Source organism: Pseudorca crassidens, unplaced genomic scaffold, assembly GCF_039906515.1.
Source record: "Pseudorca crassidens isolate mPseCra1 unplaced genomic scaffold, mPseCra1.hap1 Scaffold_65, whole genome shotgun sequence".
NCBI lineage: Eukaryota > Metazoa > Chordata > Mammalia > Artiodactyla > Delphinidae > Pseudorca > Pseudorca crassidens.
This window is the reverse complement of record NW_027136317.1, coordinates 868973-885431: the sequence shown is the minus strand read 5'-3', so window position 1 is coordinate 885431 and position 16459 is coordinate 868973. Positions and strand designations below refer to the sequence as shown.

Below are 16459 nucleotides of genomic sequence, written 5' to 3'. Positions count from 1 at the left end.
AGTAAGGCTGCGAAGAGCACTTGAAAATGGTGCAGAATTGCTGGAAACTGATTTCAGAAGGTTCACGGGAGTCGCTCTTAAAGCATAGGAAAAGAGACAGAACTTGGAAAATAATGCACTTGGCAAAAGAGGGCATATGTGTTTTATCCAGAGCTCTCATAACCGAGGGGAGGTGATTCCCAGCAGGCTCCAACTGCCACCTGTAGGCTCACGTTGTCAAGGCAACGTGAGCAAGCCAGGCAGGAGTTACCTCACAGCAGAGGTCCCAGCTCACAGAAGGGTGAGAAAATCAGCCAACATCAGACTCTCACCAGAGGGCCCACATCACCAAGGGGATGGGAACCAGGCAGGAGTGTCTTCACACCAGTGGGGCCACATCATCGAAAGGTGAGGTACTCAGCACATGTGTCCTCAAACCAGAGGACCCACATCACCAAGGGCCTCGGAGTGAGGCAGGCAGGAGTAGCCTCACAACACTGGGCCCATAGAACAAAAAAGTGAGGAATCCAGCAGTTGGAACCTCCCAGCAGGTGGCCCAGAGCACCGAGGCTATGGGATCCAGGCCACAGTGAACTCACAGAAGAGGGCCCATGTCATGAAACTGAGCAACCCAGCCATTGGGACCTCAGAGCAGGAGGCCCACATCCCCATGGGGATATAAATCTGGTAGGAGTGTCCTCGCACCACTGAGAATGTATCAGAAAATTTTGGGAGACCAGCAGTTAGGGCCTGACGCCAGAGGACCCTCATCACCAAGGGAAGGAGGCTCCCAGCAGGCTCCAACTGCCACCAGAGGGCTGACGTCGCCAAGGCGATGTGTGCCAACCAGGCACGAATGACCTCACAGCAGAGGGCCCACCTCAGAGAAGTGTGATGAACCCAGTCAGGATCACACTCGCACCAGAGGGCCCACATCACCAAATGGATTGGAACCAGGCAGGAGTGTCCTCACATGAGTAGGGCCACATCATCTAAAGGTGAGGAACCCAGAACATGTGGCTTCAAACCATAGGACACCCATCACCAAGGGGCTGGGAGTGAGGCAGGCAGGAGGAGTCTCACAACAGAGGGCCCAAAAATAAGGTGAGGAATCCAGCAGTTGGAACCTCCCAGCAGGCGGCCCAGAGCACAGAGGCTAGGGGATCCAGGCCAGAGTGAACTAACACCAGACAGCCCACATCATGAAACTGTGAGCAACCCAGACATTGGGACCTCAGAGCAGAAGGCCCACATCCCCATGGTGATGGGAACATGACAGGAGTGTCCTGGCATCACTGGGCTCACATCAGAAAACGTGGGGTGCTCAGAAGTTAGGGCCTGACGCTAGAGGGCACTCATCACCGAGGGGAGGAGGCTCCCAGCAGGCTCCAGCTGCCACCAGAGGGCCAACGTCAACAAGGCGATGTGTGCCAGCCCGGCAGGAGTGACCTCACAGCAGAGGGCCCACCTCACAGAAGGGTGAGGAACACAGCCAGGATCAGACTCTCACCAGAGGGTCCACATCACCAAGGGGATGGGAACAAGGCAGGAGTGTCCCCACACCAGTGGGACAACATCATCGAAAGGTGAGGATCCCAGCACATGTAGCCTCAAACCAGAGGAACCACATCACTAAGGGGTTCGGAATGAGGCTGGCAGGACCGGCCTCACAACACAGGGTCCATAGAATATAAAAGTTGAGGAATCCAGCAGTTGGAACCTCCCAGCAAGCGGCCCAGAGCACTGAGGCTATGAGATCCAGGCCGCAGTGAACTCACAACAGACGGCCCACATCATGAACCTGTGAGCAGCCCAGCCGTTGGGACCTCAGAACAGAAGGCCCACATCCCCATTGGGATGGGGACCTGGCAGGAGTGGCCTCGCACCACTTAGCACATATCAGAAAATGTTAGGAGCCCAGCAGTTAGGGCCTGACGCCAGGGGGCCCTCATAACTGAGGGGAGGAGACTCCCAGCAGGTTCCAACTGCCAACAGAGGGCCCACGTCTACAAGGAGGCATGCGCCAGCCAGGCAGTAGTGACCTCACAGCAGAGGGCCTATCTCACAGAAGGGTGAGGAACCGAGGCAGGATGAGAGTCTCGCCAGAGGGCCCACAACACCAAGGGGATGGGAACCAGTCAGGACTGTCCTCCCACCAGTGGGGCCACATCATCGAAAGGTGAGGAACCCAGCACATGCAGCCTCATATCAGAGGACATACATCACAAAGGGGATGGGAGTGAGGCAGGTAGGAGTAGCCTAAAAACAGAGGGCCCAAAGAATAAAAAAGGTGAGGAATCCAGCATTTGGAACCTCCCAGCAGGCGGCCGAGAGCACAGAAGCTATGGGATGCAGGCAGGAGTGAACTAACACCAGAGAGCCCACATCATGAAACTGTGAGCAACCCAGGCGTTGGGACCTCAGAGCAGAAAGCCCACATCCCCATGGGGATGGGAACCTGACAGGAGTGTCCTGGCATCACTGGGCTCACATCAGAAAACGTGGGGAGCCCAGCAGTTATGGCCTGATGCTAGAGGGCCGTCATCACCGAGGGCAGGAGGCTCCCAGCAGGTTCCATGTGCCAACAGAGGGCCCACGTCGCCAAGGTGATGTGTGCAAGTCAGGCAGGATTGACCTCACAGCAGAGGGCCTACCTCACAGAAGAGTGAGGAACCCAGCCAGGATAAGACTGTCACCAGAAGGCCCACATCACCAAGGGGATGGGAACCAGGCAGGAGTGTCCTCACACCAGTGGGGCCACATCATTGAAAGTTGCGGAACCCAGCACATGTGGCCTCAAACCAGAGGACCCACATCACGAAGGGGTTGCGAGTGAGGCAGGCAGGAGGAGCATCACAACACAGGACCCATAGAATACAAAAGTTGAGGAATTGAGCAGTTGGAACCTCCCAGCAGGTGGCCCAGAGCACAGAGGCTATGGCATCCAGGCCAGAGTGAACTAACAGCAGAGAGCCCACATCATGAAACTGTGAACAACCCAGCCGTTGGGACTTCAGAGCAGAAGACCCACATCCCAATGGGGATGTGAACCTGGATAGAGTGTCTTCGAACCACTGGGCGCACATCACAAAATGTGGGGAGCCCAGCCGTTAGGGCCTGACGCCAGAGGGCCCTCATCACCAAGGGGAGGAGGCTCCCAGCAGGCTCCAAGTGCCACCGAAGGCTCATGTCCACAAGGCGAGGTGAGCAAGCCAAGCAGGAGTGACCTCACAGCAGACGGCCCACCTCACAGAAGGGTGAGGAACCCAGCCAGGATCAGACTCTCAACAGAGGGCCCACATCACCAAGGGGATGTGAACCAGGCAGGAGTCTCCTAAGACCATTGGTCCCACATCATCGAAAGGTGAGGAATCCAGCACATGTGGCCTCAAACCAGATGACACACATCACAAATGGGCTGGGAGTGAGGCAGGCAGGAGGATCCTCACAACAGAGGGCCTAAAAAATTAAAAAAGTGAGGAATCCAGCGGTTGGAACCTCCCAGCAGGTGGTCAAGAGCACAGAGGCTATGGGATCCAGGCCACAGTGAACTAACACCAGAGAGCCCACATCATGAAATTGTGATCAACCCAGCCGTTGGAACCTCAGAGCAGAAGGCCCACATCCCCATGGAGATGGGAACCTAAGAGGAGTGCCCGAGCATCACTGGGCTCACTAAGAAAAGTTGGGGAGCCCAGCAGTTAGGGCCTGACGTCAGAGGGCCCTCATCACAGAGGTGAGGAGGCTCCCAGCAGGGTCCAAGTGCCACCAGAGGGCTCATGTTAACAAGGCGAGGTGAGCAAGCCAGGCAAGAGTTACCTGATAGTAGAGGGCCCACCTCACAGATGGGTGAGGAACCCAGCCAGGATCAGACTCTCACCAGAGGGCCCACATCACAAAGGGGATGGGAACCAGTCAGGATTATCCTCACACCAGTGGGGCCTCATCATCTTAAGGTGAGGAACCCAGCACATGTGTCCTCAAACCAGAGGACCCACATCACCAAGGGCCTTGGAGTGAGGCAGGCAGGAGTAGCCTCACAACACAGGGCACATAATATGAAAAACGTGAGGATTCCAGCATTTAGACCTTCCAGCAGGCGGCTCAGAACACCGAGGCTATGGGATCCAGGCCACAGTGAACTCACAGCAGAGGGCCCACATCATAAAACTGTGAGCAACCCAGGCGTTGGGACCTCAGCGCAGAAGGCCCACATCCCCATGGGAATGGGAACCTGGCTGGAGTGTCCTCACACCACTGGGCGCACATCAGAAAATGTGGGGAGCCCACCATTTAGGGCCTGATGCCAGAGGGCCGTCATCACCGAGAGGAGGAGGCACCCTGCACGCTCCAACTGCCACCAGAGGGCTCACGTCTCCAAGGTGACGTGTGCCAGCCAGGCAGGAGTGACCTCACAGCAGAGGGCCTACCTCACAGAACGTTGAGGAACCCAGCCAGGATTAGACTCTCGCCAGAGGGCCCACCTCACCAAGGGGATGGGAACCAGGCAGGAGTGTCCTCACACGAGTGGGGCCACATCATCGAAAGGTGAGGAACGCAGCACATGTGGCCTCAAGCCATAGGACAGTCATCACCAAGGGGCTGGCAGTGAGGCAGGCAGGAGGAGCCTCACAACAGAGGGCACATAGAATAAAAAAGTTGAGGAATCCAGCAGTTGGAACCTCCCAGCAGGCGGCTCAGAGCACCGATGATAAGGGATCCTTGCCAGAGTGAACTCACAGCAGAGGGCCCACATCATGGTACTGTGAGCAAGCCAGCCGTTTTGACCTCAGAGCAGAAGGCCCATATCCCCATGGGGATGGGAACCTGGCAAGAGTGTCCTCACTCACTTGGCACACATCAGAAAATGTGGGGAGCCCAGCAGTTATGGCCTAAGGCAAGAGGGCCCTCATCACTGAGGGGAGGAGGATCCCAGCACACTCCAACTGCCACCAGAGGGCCCACGTCGCCAAGGTGACGTGTGCCAGACAGGCATGAATGACCTCACAGCAGAGGGGCCACCACACAGACGGGTGGGGAACCCAGCCAGGATCAGACTCTCACCTGAGGGCCCACATCAGCAAGGAGATGGGAACCAGTCAGGACTGTCTTCCCTCCAGTGGGGCCACATCATCGAAAGGTGCGGAACCCAGCACATGTGCCCTCAAATCAGAGGACACATATCACAAAGGGAATGGGAGTGAGGCAGGCAGGAGTAGCCTAAAAACAGAGGGCCCAAAGAATAAGAAAGGTGAGGAATCCAGCAGTTGGAACCTCCCAGCAGGTGGCCGAGAGCACAGAAGCTATGGGATGCAGGCAGGAGTGAACTAATAGCAGAGAGCCCACATCATGAAACTGTGAGCAACCCAGGCGTTGGTACATCAGAGCAGAAGGCCCACATCCCAATGGGGATGTGAACCTGGCTGGAGTGTCCTCGCACCACTGGGCGCACATCACAAAATGTGGGGAGACCAGCAGTTAGGGCCTGACGCCAGAGGGCCCTCATCACCGAGGGGAGGAGGCTCCCAGCAGGCTCCAAGTGCCACCAGAGGGCTCATGTCCACAAGGCGAGGTGAGCAAGCCAGGCAGGAGTGACCTCACAGCAGACGGCCCACCTCACAGATGGGTGAGGAACCCAGCCAGGATCAGACTCTCAACAGAGGGCCCACATCACCAAGGGGATGTGAACCAGGCAGGAGTCTCCTAAGACCATTGGTCCCACATCATCGAAAGGTGAGGAACCCAGCACATGTGGCCTCAGACCAGACGACACACATCACGAAGGGGCTGGGAGTGAGGCAGGCAGGAGGATCCTCACAACAGAAGACCCAAAAAATTAAAAAAGTGAGGAATCCAGCAGTTGGAACCTCCCAACAGGTGGCCAAGAGCACAGAGGCTATGGGATCCAGGCCTCTGTGAACTAACACCAGAGAGCCCACATCATGAAAATGTGAACAACCCAGCCGTTGGGACCTCAGAGCAGAAGGCCCACATCCCCATCGAGATGGGATCCTAAGAGGAGTGCCCAAGCATCATTGGGCTCACTAAGAAAAGTTGGTGAGCCCAGCAGTTAGGGCCTGACGCAAGAGGGCCCTCATCACCGGGGGGAGGAGATCCTCAGCACGCTCCTACTGCCACCACATGGCTGACTTCACCAAGGCAATGTGTGCCAGCCATGCAGGAGTGACCTATCAGCAGAGGGTCTCCCTCACAGAAGGGTGAGGAACACAGCCAGGAACAGACTCTCACCAGGGGGTCCACATAACCACGTAGATGAGAACCAGGCAGGAATGTCCTCACACTAGTGGGGCCACATCATCGAAAGGTGAGGAACCCAGCAAAGGTGGCCAGAAACCAGAGGACCCACATCACCAAGGGGTTGAGAGTGAGGTAGGTGTCTGGACGGGCATATTTAACACTCATTTCCCACCAGGAAGAGGAATTAACCAAAGGCTCAGCGTGCCCTGCCAGAAGCAGATTAGGGCCTGAAGCAGTCTTGCGGGTTTGCGGCCAGCTCACAAGAAAGCGAGTTGAAGAAAGGAGCTCAGGGGCCCTGTAATTCACAAACCTGCAGAGTTATACATGACAGATAACGTCCAAAAATATATTGAAGTAAGGCTGCCAAGAGGACTTGATAGCGGGGCAGAATTTCAGGAAACCGATTTCAGGAGGTAGACTGGATTTGCATTTAAAGCATAGGAAAAGAGGCAGAACATCGACAATGATGCACTTGGCAAAAAAGGGCGTATGAGTTTGTTCCTGAATATATTCAGGAACAAACACATACGCCCTTTTTGGCAAACCAAGCAAGCTTGCAATGGAAATCCGAACTACTATGAAGTGTCACTTCCCCCCAGTCTAAAGGGCCATCTGAAAAAAGTGTAAAATCCAGAAAGGCAAGACAGGCCATGGGGAATAAGGAGCCTTGTTATGCTGATGGGCGGGATGTAAATTGCCAACAGCCACTCTGGAGAAGTGTATGGTGTTTCCTGATACATCTGAAAAACAAAGCAACAGAGTCTAGGGCATTTCCACTTATGGTCCTATAGCTTAGGGAAATTAAAATCAAAAAGACACAGCCACCCCAAAATTTGGGACGGCTCTGTTTACAAGAACCTCGTTTACGGTACAAGTTCAATATCACAGAGAGCAAAAACTGGATAAAGAAGTTGTGGTACTTATGTACAATGCAATATCACTCAGCAATGAAATCTGTGTCACCAGACCTGTACCAGCATAATGAGTGGATTGAGGCACGATGATTCTAAGTGAAATAAGTAACACAGAAAAAGAAACATCATAAGGTATCACTAATGCACGGAATGTAAACTTGGCTACACATGAACTGAATTACAAAACAGAACAGGGTCTCAAGATTAGAAAACCAACTTATGCTTGCTTAAGGGGAAAGGTGAGTTGGGGTGCTGCATAAAACCAGAGTTTGAAATTAGCATAGATACCGTTCCATAAGCCAAATATGTAATAGACAAGACCTACCCCTTGTTCATCGAAATGGACTCAACAATGAGGTATCACCTCACACCTGTTAGAATGGGCATCATCTGAAAATCTACAAACAACAAATGCTGGAAAGGGTGTGGAGAAAAGGAAGCCTCTTCCACTATTGTTGGGAATATAAATTGATACAGTCACTATGGAGAACAATATGGAGTTTCTTAAGAAACTAATAATAGAATTACCATATGATACAGCAATCCCAGTACTGGACATATACCCAGACAAAACCATAAATCAAAAAGAGACATTCACCGTAATGTTCATTGCATCACTATTTACAATATCGAGGTAATGGAAGCAACCTAAATGCCCACAGACAGACGAATGCATAAAGATGTGGTACATATATAAAATGGAATATTACTAAGCCATGAAAGGAATGAAATTGGGTCATTTGTAGAGACGTCGATGGATCTAGAGACTGTCATACAGAGTGAAGTAAGTCAGAAAGAGAAAAACAAATCTTGTATATTCATGCATATATGTGGAACCTAGAAAAACTGTACAGATTAACCGTTTTGCAAGGCATAAATAGAGCAACAGATGTAGACAACAATCGTATGGACAACAAGGGGGGAAAGCTCTTGGGGGTGGTGGTGGTGGGAGGAGTTGAGAGATTGGGATTGGCATGTAAACATTTATATGTATAAAATAGATAACCAATAAGAACCTGCTGTATAAAAATATAAAATAAAATTCAAAATTAAAAAGAAATAAAATTTAAAAAATAAAACAGAAAAAACAATTATTCCCTTCACATACATGTATTTATATGAATAAATTATTTCCATGCTTATATCTGTAAATACAAAAAAGAGGAATAAAATCTACCTTGAACCAAAAACGAAAAAGAGAAAAAAAAAACAGAACCCACCAGTTACTCAGAGGAAAACCGTATCAGGGCACTTGCTCCAGTTGTAAACAATTCTGAAGTTGGCCAGTGGTGGGGAATCGGCTCCCATTCAGCCAGCAGCCCCCACACAACAAGCGTCCTCATTGCAAAGCTGGGGCACCGTGCCGAGGCATCTGTGAGTAAACGTGAGCTGAGCCCCAGGCCAGTTGCTGCTGAACTGTTCCCACCCTTCCCAGGTAAAACACCTGAATATATACAAGGACTTGAAAGCCTAGAGGAAGGGCCATGGAGCCACACGAGTGACAGCATGCCAGCTGACTTGGTGCCTGCAGGCCAGCCAGGATGGTCCTGGCCCTGGGTGCTCTTCTGGAAGATTTCCATTTCCCTGCCTGAGATACCCGTCCTGTCCCTGCCCCCACTGCTTTTTTCCTTCCTCACCTCTGCCCAGGGAGCAATTCCAGCAGCAGGTATGGGTGACACATCCTCTTCTTTAGCAGGTGGCAGCCTGGCAACTGCTGCAGAAAGTCCAGCAGAGCCCCACTCACACTGGGCCACCCACAAAGCCGTGGCCTCTCACTCCCTCCCACCAGCCCAGCCCCGAGACTGCTGACAGGGCAGAGAAAATGGCGTCAGACACAGCTGCAGGGGCTCTTGCTGCCTGGAGTGGTATTTATATTGATCTCAACCCAGGCACACCTGGGGAGGGCTGGCCGGCACCGTAAGGCTGCCCAGGTCAGCCAATCATCACCCCTCAGGGGCTCACAGTTGCAGAAAATGGAACTTGCTGAACCGGCCAGGTCCAAGGAACAGGTGTGGGCTCCTGAGAGTCAGGATAGACAAGGGGCTGCAGCTTTGGCTTGTTTTCTAATCATTTTATCTGGCCCATGAGTGGGAGACAACTTCAAGAAAACCCTCTCCTAATGAGAGGAACCCAGGAGTCAGGGAGAGGAGGGGTGGGTGGTGGTTGGAGACAGAGACCTGGTGCCCCGGGTGCAGTGGAAGTCTCTGGAAGACCAGGTGGAGGGAGGCCACACAGAGTGATGCCCAGGGTCACAGACCTGTCGGAGCTGCTGTTTGTTAGTTCAAGTCCTGCTCTGAGGTGCTCTGTGTCAGCTCTGAGCGACAGGTGAGCTGGGGGTGCTCTTCAATGAGGGCTATGTGCACGGTTCCTGTGTGCCCAGCCCTGCCACGGTACCTGCAAGGGTAGCTCTGTATCCTGGGAGGGGCCTGACCACGAGAGCTCCATGGGCTGCTGGGGACCTGGTAAAGATGTCAGGACAGTCAGTGAAGCCACCGAGGATATACCTCCAGTTGCTCCTAATTCCTACACCCTGCTGGTCATTCTACCAACCACCAGGACATGGTATTCTGTATTAGTCTTCAATGATGCCTTCTTTTGTATTCCATTAGTCCCAGAGTCACAAGAAATTTTGGCTTGTGAGTGGCAGGACTCAACATACAACTAAAACAATACTTCCGGGCCGTCTTGCCCCAAGGGTTCAAAAATTCCCACACCATCTTTGGGGAAAGCTTAGCTAAAGACCGAAAAGTTCTACCTCTGGAAAAGGAAACCCTCCTTCAATATGCAGACGACATTCTGATCGCCAGCCCTACTAAGGAGGCCTCTGAACTACCAAGCCAATAAAGGATAGAAGTTGTCCAAGATAAAGCTCAAATATCACAGACTGCGGTGACCTGCCTGGGCTTCATTCTCACACAAGGTCGGAGAAGCCCATCCCAGGAAAGGGAAGAAACCATTTGCAGCCTTACCCCTTTCTAAAATGAGAAGACAGCTTAGGGGTTCCTGGGGAGGCCAGGGTTTGCTGCTTCTGGATCCCTAACTACAGTCTACTAGCTGGGCCTCTATATGAAACACTGAAAGGAAAAGATGATGATCCTTTTGAACAGAATCCAGAAGTGGCCTTTCAAGAATGGAAAGAGCAGTCAATTCAGACCCTTGCCCTGGAACTCCCTAATTGAGCTAAACTCTTTGACCTTTCCATTCCCGGTGAAAGGTGAATCGCCATTGGAGAATTAGTGCAAAAACTGGGACCACTTGAAATGGAACAACGCAAGAATGCCATCCAGGTAGGATAAACTACAGTCACCAAGGGGCTTGGCCCACTGCCACATCTGGCCAAGATACTGGCGGTATCTAAAAACCTGGAAATCAGCAGCCCAAAAGGCCACCTCCCTCCTAAGGGAAAAGGACCCCACGTGGTGATCCTAATCACCAACCATGCCCTGAAGTTGCAGGGTTCGCTCCGTGGGCACACCGACCTCGAGTGAGGAGGCCCTCCAACTCCAACATCCAGAGAGATAACCGGGGGCAGCAGGGCACCATGACGACTCGTGTGAACATCACTTGACCTGGAGTTTCTCTCATAAAACAACAATAGTGTGTCCCGAAGGAGTAGACTACTGCTTGCAGGACTTACTGCACCCGGAGGGGAGCTAATAATCTTGGCGGGGGAACCGTATATCACACTGTCACCATAGAAAAGCCTACAGACACCGTGATGATGGTGGCCAATAAGACCGGCTGGACTCCTGTTTACTTCAAAAGGCTGTTGACTCAGTGGCCATCATGGTCCTTGATCACCACTGACCCTGGACTGTCTGGGAGTTGAGCGGGCAGGGCTCTGACACCTGGTGCTGTTTTTACGTTAATTCAGGGACCTAATTGAAGAAAGAGCAGACTACTGGTCAGAGCATCTAGGCTGGCAGAAACGGTCAGCCTAAGGTGGCCGAACAAATGTGGGGCGGGGTGAAACCGGCCCCCACAGCGTCTCTGCACATCTTTTTCCTGGACCCTTAAAGGTCATTAGAATCTATAACACTTCCAATGCTGGTGCTCAGGCGGACGAGCAGGGAGGCAGGGGTCCTGGGGCCAATCAACGTCACCTGGAGGCTGCTGGGGAGAAGTTCTGACCCTCGCCCCCTGGTATGAGGGCTCCCAACTCAGCACTCAGCAGTTACAGAAGAAGGGTCTGCACCCTCAGCACTCCAAGAATGAGGAATGGGACAAAAGGCAGAGGAGGGGTTTGTCCCCAGCAAAGCCCATTAAAAATCCCTGGGAGATAAAAATAGAATCTGGGCAATAAAGTCAAGTCTGACCTTTTTTATCCTTTGTGCTTTGTCTAATTTCACGTGCTCCTAGGGTCCCGCATACAGAGGTTCCACACCCGGCACTTCAGACCAGATTTCCTAGTGCAGAATGGCTGGGTCGACACCTCAGCTCCTGGGGCCCAGTGCAGACTCCGAGATATAGAGCCTGAGCTGCAGCCAACCCGGCCCTCGAGAGCTCCGCCCCCTCCCTCCCACTGACTCTGACAGGATCTCTACACAGCAGCCCAGCCCACAGCCCACGGGGTAGTGCATGCTCTCACCTCTCCATTCTCTGATCAAAATATAAAGTTTCCTTTGCTTGTGAACCAAACTCAGTCTCGATCTGTTGGCCCCAATGACACTGGGCAGGGGGACACTTGTTGGGGTCCACTCTGGAGGATCAGTAACAGAAATTGAGACTACTGTAACTTCAATGAACAGATGTGTAAACCAAACTGTAGTTAACATAGAACAGTTTATAAGGCTCGGGTAAAATAAGATGTTTCTAACAATTCCATTTGATATTTCCATCACTTTATTATAAGCAAGTTCAGTGAAAAGGTTTGTCTTATTTGTCAGGTCAATATTAGAGAAATGAAGTGATTTCTTTCCAAGGATGTACATCTAATAATCTTGGTTAAAGCTTCAATCTTGTTTTAAATGCTTTTCCATTGAAAATGATACCTCTCTTTCAGCTCCCCCATTTCTGAGAAGTATAAAATCTTATAATTTATTATTACCAAAGGGGAAAGGTGGGAGGAGGGATAAATTAACAGTTTGGAATTAACACATACACACTGCTATGTATAAAATAGATCATCAACAAGGAACTACTGTATAGCACAGGGAACTACACTCAATATTTTGCAATAACCTATAAGGGGAAATAATCGGAAAAAGAATAGATATTTTTATTGACATCATCTATCAATGACAGTTAAAGTGTAACCTAAGGGAAGCCGGTGGTGAGTGCTTCTGACCCTGAAGACTTCAATCATCTAAAGTTTGGACTCTGCCTACTTCCCAAGGCCCTTAATGAACATATGTGTAGCCGTAGCTTAAAAAATTCCCCAGTTTGGGGTTCGGGGAGACACTGATTTTGAAAAAGCCCTGGTGTTCTCCTTACATGAATGGGACTCTTTCTACTGCTAAAACATGTCTGTCACACACAGAGGATGGTATACCGTCTGATCGGGAAGAGTTTGGAAAAGGCATCTCATCTCCTCATCTCCTGGTGCTCGGGTTCACCCCTCCAGCGTCTTTACTAACAGTCTCTCCACTTAGAGATGTCAGCACTGTCAACATCCTGTTGCGTACAGTTTGGAATTTGTCCAGAGGATGAAGCAGAAGGATGAGGAACAATGAGAGACAAGTCCTAGGTGTTCAGACAGGCACATGTCACTCTAATTTCCAATCAGGAAGACGAATTGACCAAAGGCTAGGGTTGCCCATGGAAACAGTATAGGGCTTGAGGAAATCCCACTGCTTTGTGGCCAGTTCCCATAAACACAAGTTGAACAATGGAACTCAGAGGCAGTAAAATTCACGAAACTGCAGAGTTGAAAATATCTATCACTGAAAAATGTCTTGAGGAAAGTCAGAGAAAAGGATTGGTAAGCAAGGGAGAATGGCAGGAAAGGGATTTGAGGAGGTAGAAAGGACTCGCCATTAAGCACAAGAAAAGGGGCTGAACATTGCCAACATTGCAGTTGGCCAAAAAGGCTGTATGCGTTTTTTTCTGTATATATTCAAGAAAAGGGCATACACTTTTTTAGCCAACCAAACAGGTGGGCACTGGAAATCAATACTACAAAAGATATCACTTCGCATCAGTCAGAAGAGCCATCCTCATAAAGTGTAAACACCAGAAATGCAGGACAGGGCAAGGAGAAGAGGGAGCCCTGTGAGGCTTATAGTGGAAATGTATATTGCCAACGGCCATTCTGGAGAAGTGTATTGTGTTTACTAAAGCATCTAAAAAATGAGCTACAGAGCATAGGGCACTTGCACTCATGGGCGTATATCTTGGGAAAAACAAAAATCGAGAGGACACAGGCACCCCAATGTTTACTGCCTCTCTGTTTAAAAGATCCTCGACTAGGATATAACTTAAATGTCTCTGGAGGGAAAAAATGGATAGAGATGTGGTACTTATGTAGAGTGGAATATTACTCAGCCTGGAAATCAATGAAATATGGCCAGTTGTAACAACTCCGGAGGAGTTACGTATGATCATTCTAAGTGACATAATTCAAAAAGAAAAAGACACATATCATAAGATATCACTTAAAGGTGGAACCCAAAATGGCTACACATGAAATAAATTACAAAACAAAAACATAGTCAAATATGTAGAAAACACGCATAAGGCTGCTAAACGGGAAAGGTGGGGAGGGGTGAGGCATCATCCAGGAGGTTGAAATTAGCAAAGATACCATTCCAAATACCAAACTGATAATCAACAAGGCCTACACGGTAGCTAAAAGAACTGCACTCAGCACACTCAAGTCACCGGAAAAGAATATCTATGACTGGTAAGAATCTGAAAAAGAATTTATTGATATCTCTCTGTACGTGAATCAAGTGGATGTACAGCAGCAAGAAACAGAGCTTTGAAAATCAGCTGTAACCAATATAGTAATAAATTGAAAAAAATAAACGACAGAGAGACAGAGAAAACCTCTTACAACTTTTCGTCAGGGACGGTGATGCAACATGGATTGAACACATCTAGACCCACAGCAGGATGAGACATAAGGCTGGAAACTGTTCGCACTAAGAGAAATGTGAGGTTGGGTGAGGAAATGCACACCCTTTAAAGTAATACTACCTGGTACCCATTCAATGGGTCCAAAATCTGCAGGTTCAAGGAATCTTCCTATAGCTAAAACATGCATGGAAAACCCAGAGGACTGTACACCGTGTTCTCGGGAGATGTGTCTAAAATGCACCTCATTTATCCTCTCCTGGTGCTCCTGTTCATCATTCCAGCCACGTTACTTAGAATCTCCCCACTTAGAGAATCAGCACATTTAAACTTCTGTTTCACACATTTTGCAAATTGTGAGGAGGATGAACGGGAAGAGGGGGAACCAATGAGAGAATAGTTGTAGGGGTTTGGACGGGCACATGTCACTCTAATTTCCCATTAAGAATAAGAATTAAAAAAAGGCTCAGCCCGCCTCGCCGGAGCCAAAATAGGGCCTGAAGCAATCCTGCGGCTTTGAGGCCAGCTCACAAAAGAGCAACTTAAAAAATGGAGCTCAGGGTCACTGCAATTCACAAACCTGCAGAGTTATAAATGAAAACTAACGTCCAAAAATATGTTGAGGTAAGGCAAAGAAGAGGATCTGAATGCAAGACAGAATTGCAAGAAACAGATTTCAAGAGATAGATTGGACTCGTCTTTAAAGCACATGAAAAGCGGCAGAATTTCGACAATGATGCAGTTGGCCCCAAAGGGAGTATGCGTTTTTTCCTGAATATATCCAGGAAAAAACGCATACGCACTTTATGGGCAACCAAGCAAGCAAGTAATGCAAATGTGCACAACAAAGAAGTCTCATTTCCCACCGGTCAAAAGGGCCATCCGAAAAAATTGTAAAAACCAGAAATGCAGGACAAGCCATGGAGAATAGGGAGCCTTTATACACTGATGGACAGTGTGTGAACTGCCGAGAGCCACTCTGGAGAAGTGTATGGTGGTTCCTAAATCATCTAAAAAACAGAGCTACAGAGCATAGGGCACTTCCAATCATGGAAGTATATCTAGGGAAGTCTAAAAATCAACAAGACACAAGCACACCACAGTTTAGGGCTACTCTGTTTACAGGAACCTCAACTTCAGTACACCTTAAATATCCCAGGAAAGAGAACAATGGATAAAGAAAATGTGGTACTTATGTACAATGGAATATCTCTTCACCATGAAATCAATGTAATAAGGCTAGTAGAAGGATAAAGAGTGGATTTAGGTCCGATAATACTACTTGAAATAAGTCAAACAGAAAAAGAAACATATCATAAGATATCACTTATAGAGGGAGGATAAATATGGCTGCACAAAAAATGAATTACAAAACAGAACAGTGTCTCACATTTAGAAAACACACTTATGTCAGCTTAAGGGGAAAGGAGAGGTGGGGTGATGCATAAAACCAGAGTTTGAAATTAGCACAGATACCGTTCAATAAACCAAATAGGTATTAGACAAGATCTACACCTTGCTCAATGAACTGGCCTCAACACACCCTATACACCGCAGAGAAATATATCTGAGTAATAAGAATCTTAAAACCCATGTATTGATATATCTCCATAAGGGAATCAAGTGTGCGCAGAGCGGCACAAACACAGCAGTGAAAATGAGCTAAACCCCATTATAGAAATAAATTTTAAAACCAAAACGCAGAAACAATGAAAGAGAGAAAAATTCTTACAAAATTCGCTCAGGGGCTGTGATGCAACCTGGAATGACCACATATAAACCCACAGCTGGATAAGACATAAGGCTGGACACTTGGGGCTGAGAGCATTGGTGAGCTTTGGTGAGCAACTGCCGAAAGTTTAATGCAATACTTCATACTACTCATTCCAAGGGTCCCAACACTCCAGGTTGAAGGGAATCTTCCTACAGCTAAACCATGCATGGGGAATCCAGTGGATGGTATACCATATGATCGGGAAAGGTTTCTAAAACGCACCTCATTTTCCTCTCCTGGGGCTCCGGATCAACATTCCAGCCACTTTACTAACAACATCTCCACATGGAGAGTCAATGCCTTTAAGTTCCGGTATCGCACAGTCTGCAGTTAGTGCGGAGGATGAATGGGAATAGGGGGAACCAGTGAGAAAATAGCTGTAGCGGTTTCAATGGGCACATGTCACTCTAATTTCACATCAGGAAGAAGAATTAACCAAAGGCAGAGAAAGGCGCACTAGAAGAAGAATAGGGCCTGAAGAAATCCTGTGGATATGAGGCAAGATCACAAAAATAAGAGC

The 16459-nt window shown here is 49.4% G+C and overlaps 1 long non-coding RNA gene across 2 annotated transcripts in view; it reads right to left on the bottom strand.

The window, feature by feature from the left end:
• Window positions 1-16459, bottom strand: part of LOC137218247 (uncharacterized) — a 908768-nt gene that overhangs the window by 314498 nt on the left and 577811 nt on the right. The window lies entirely within an intron of this gene.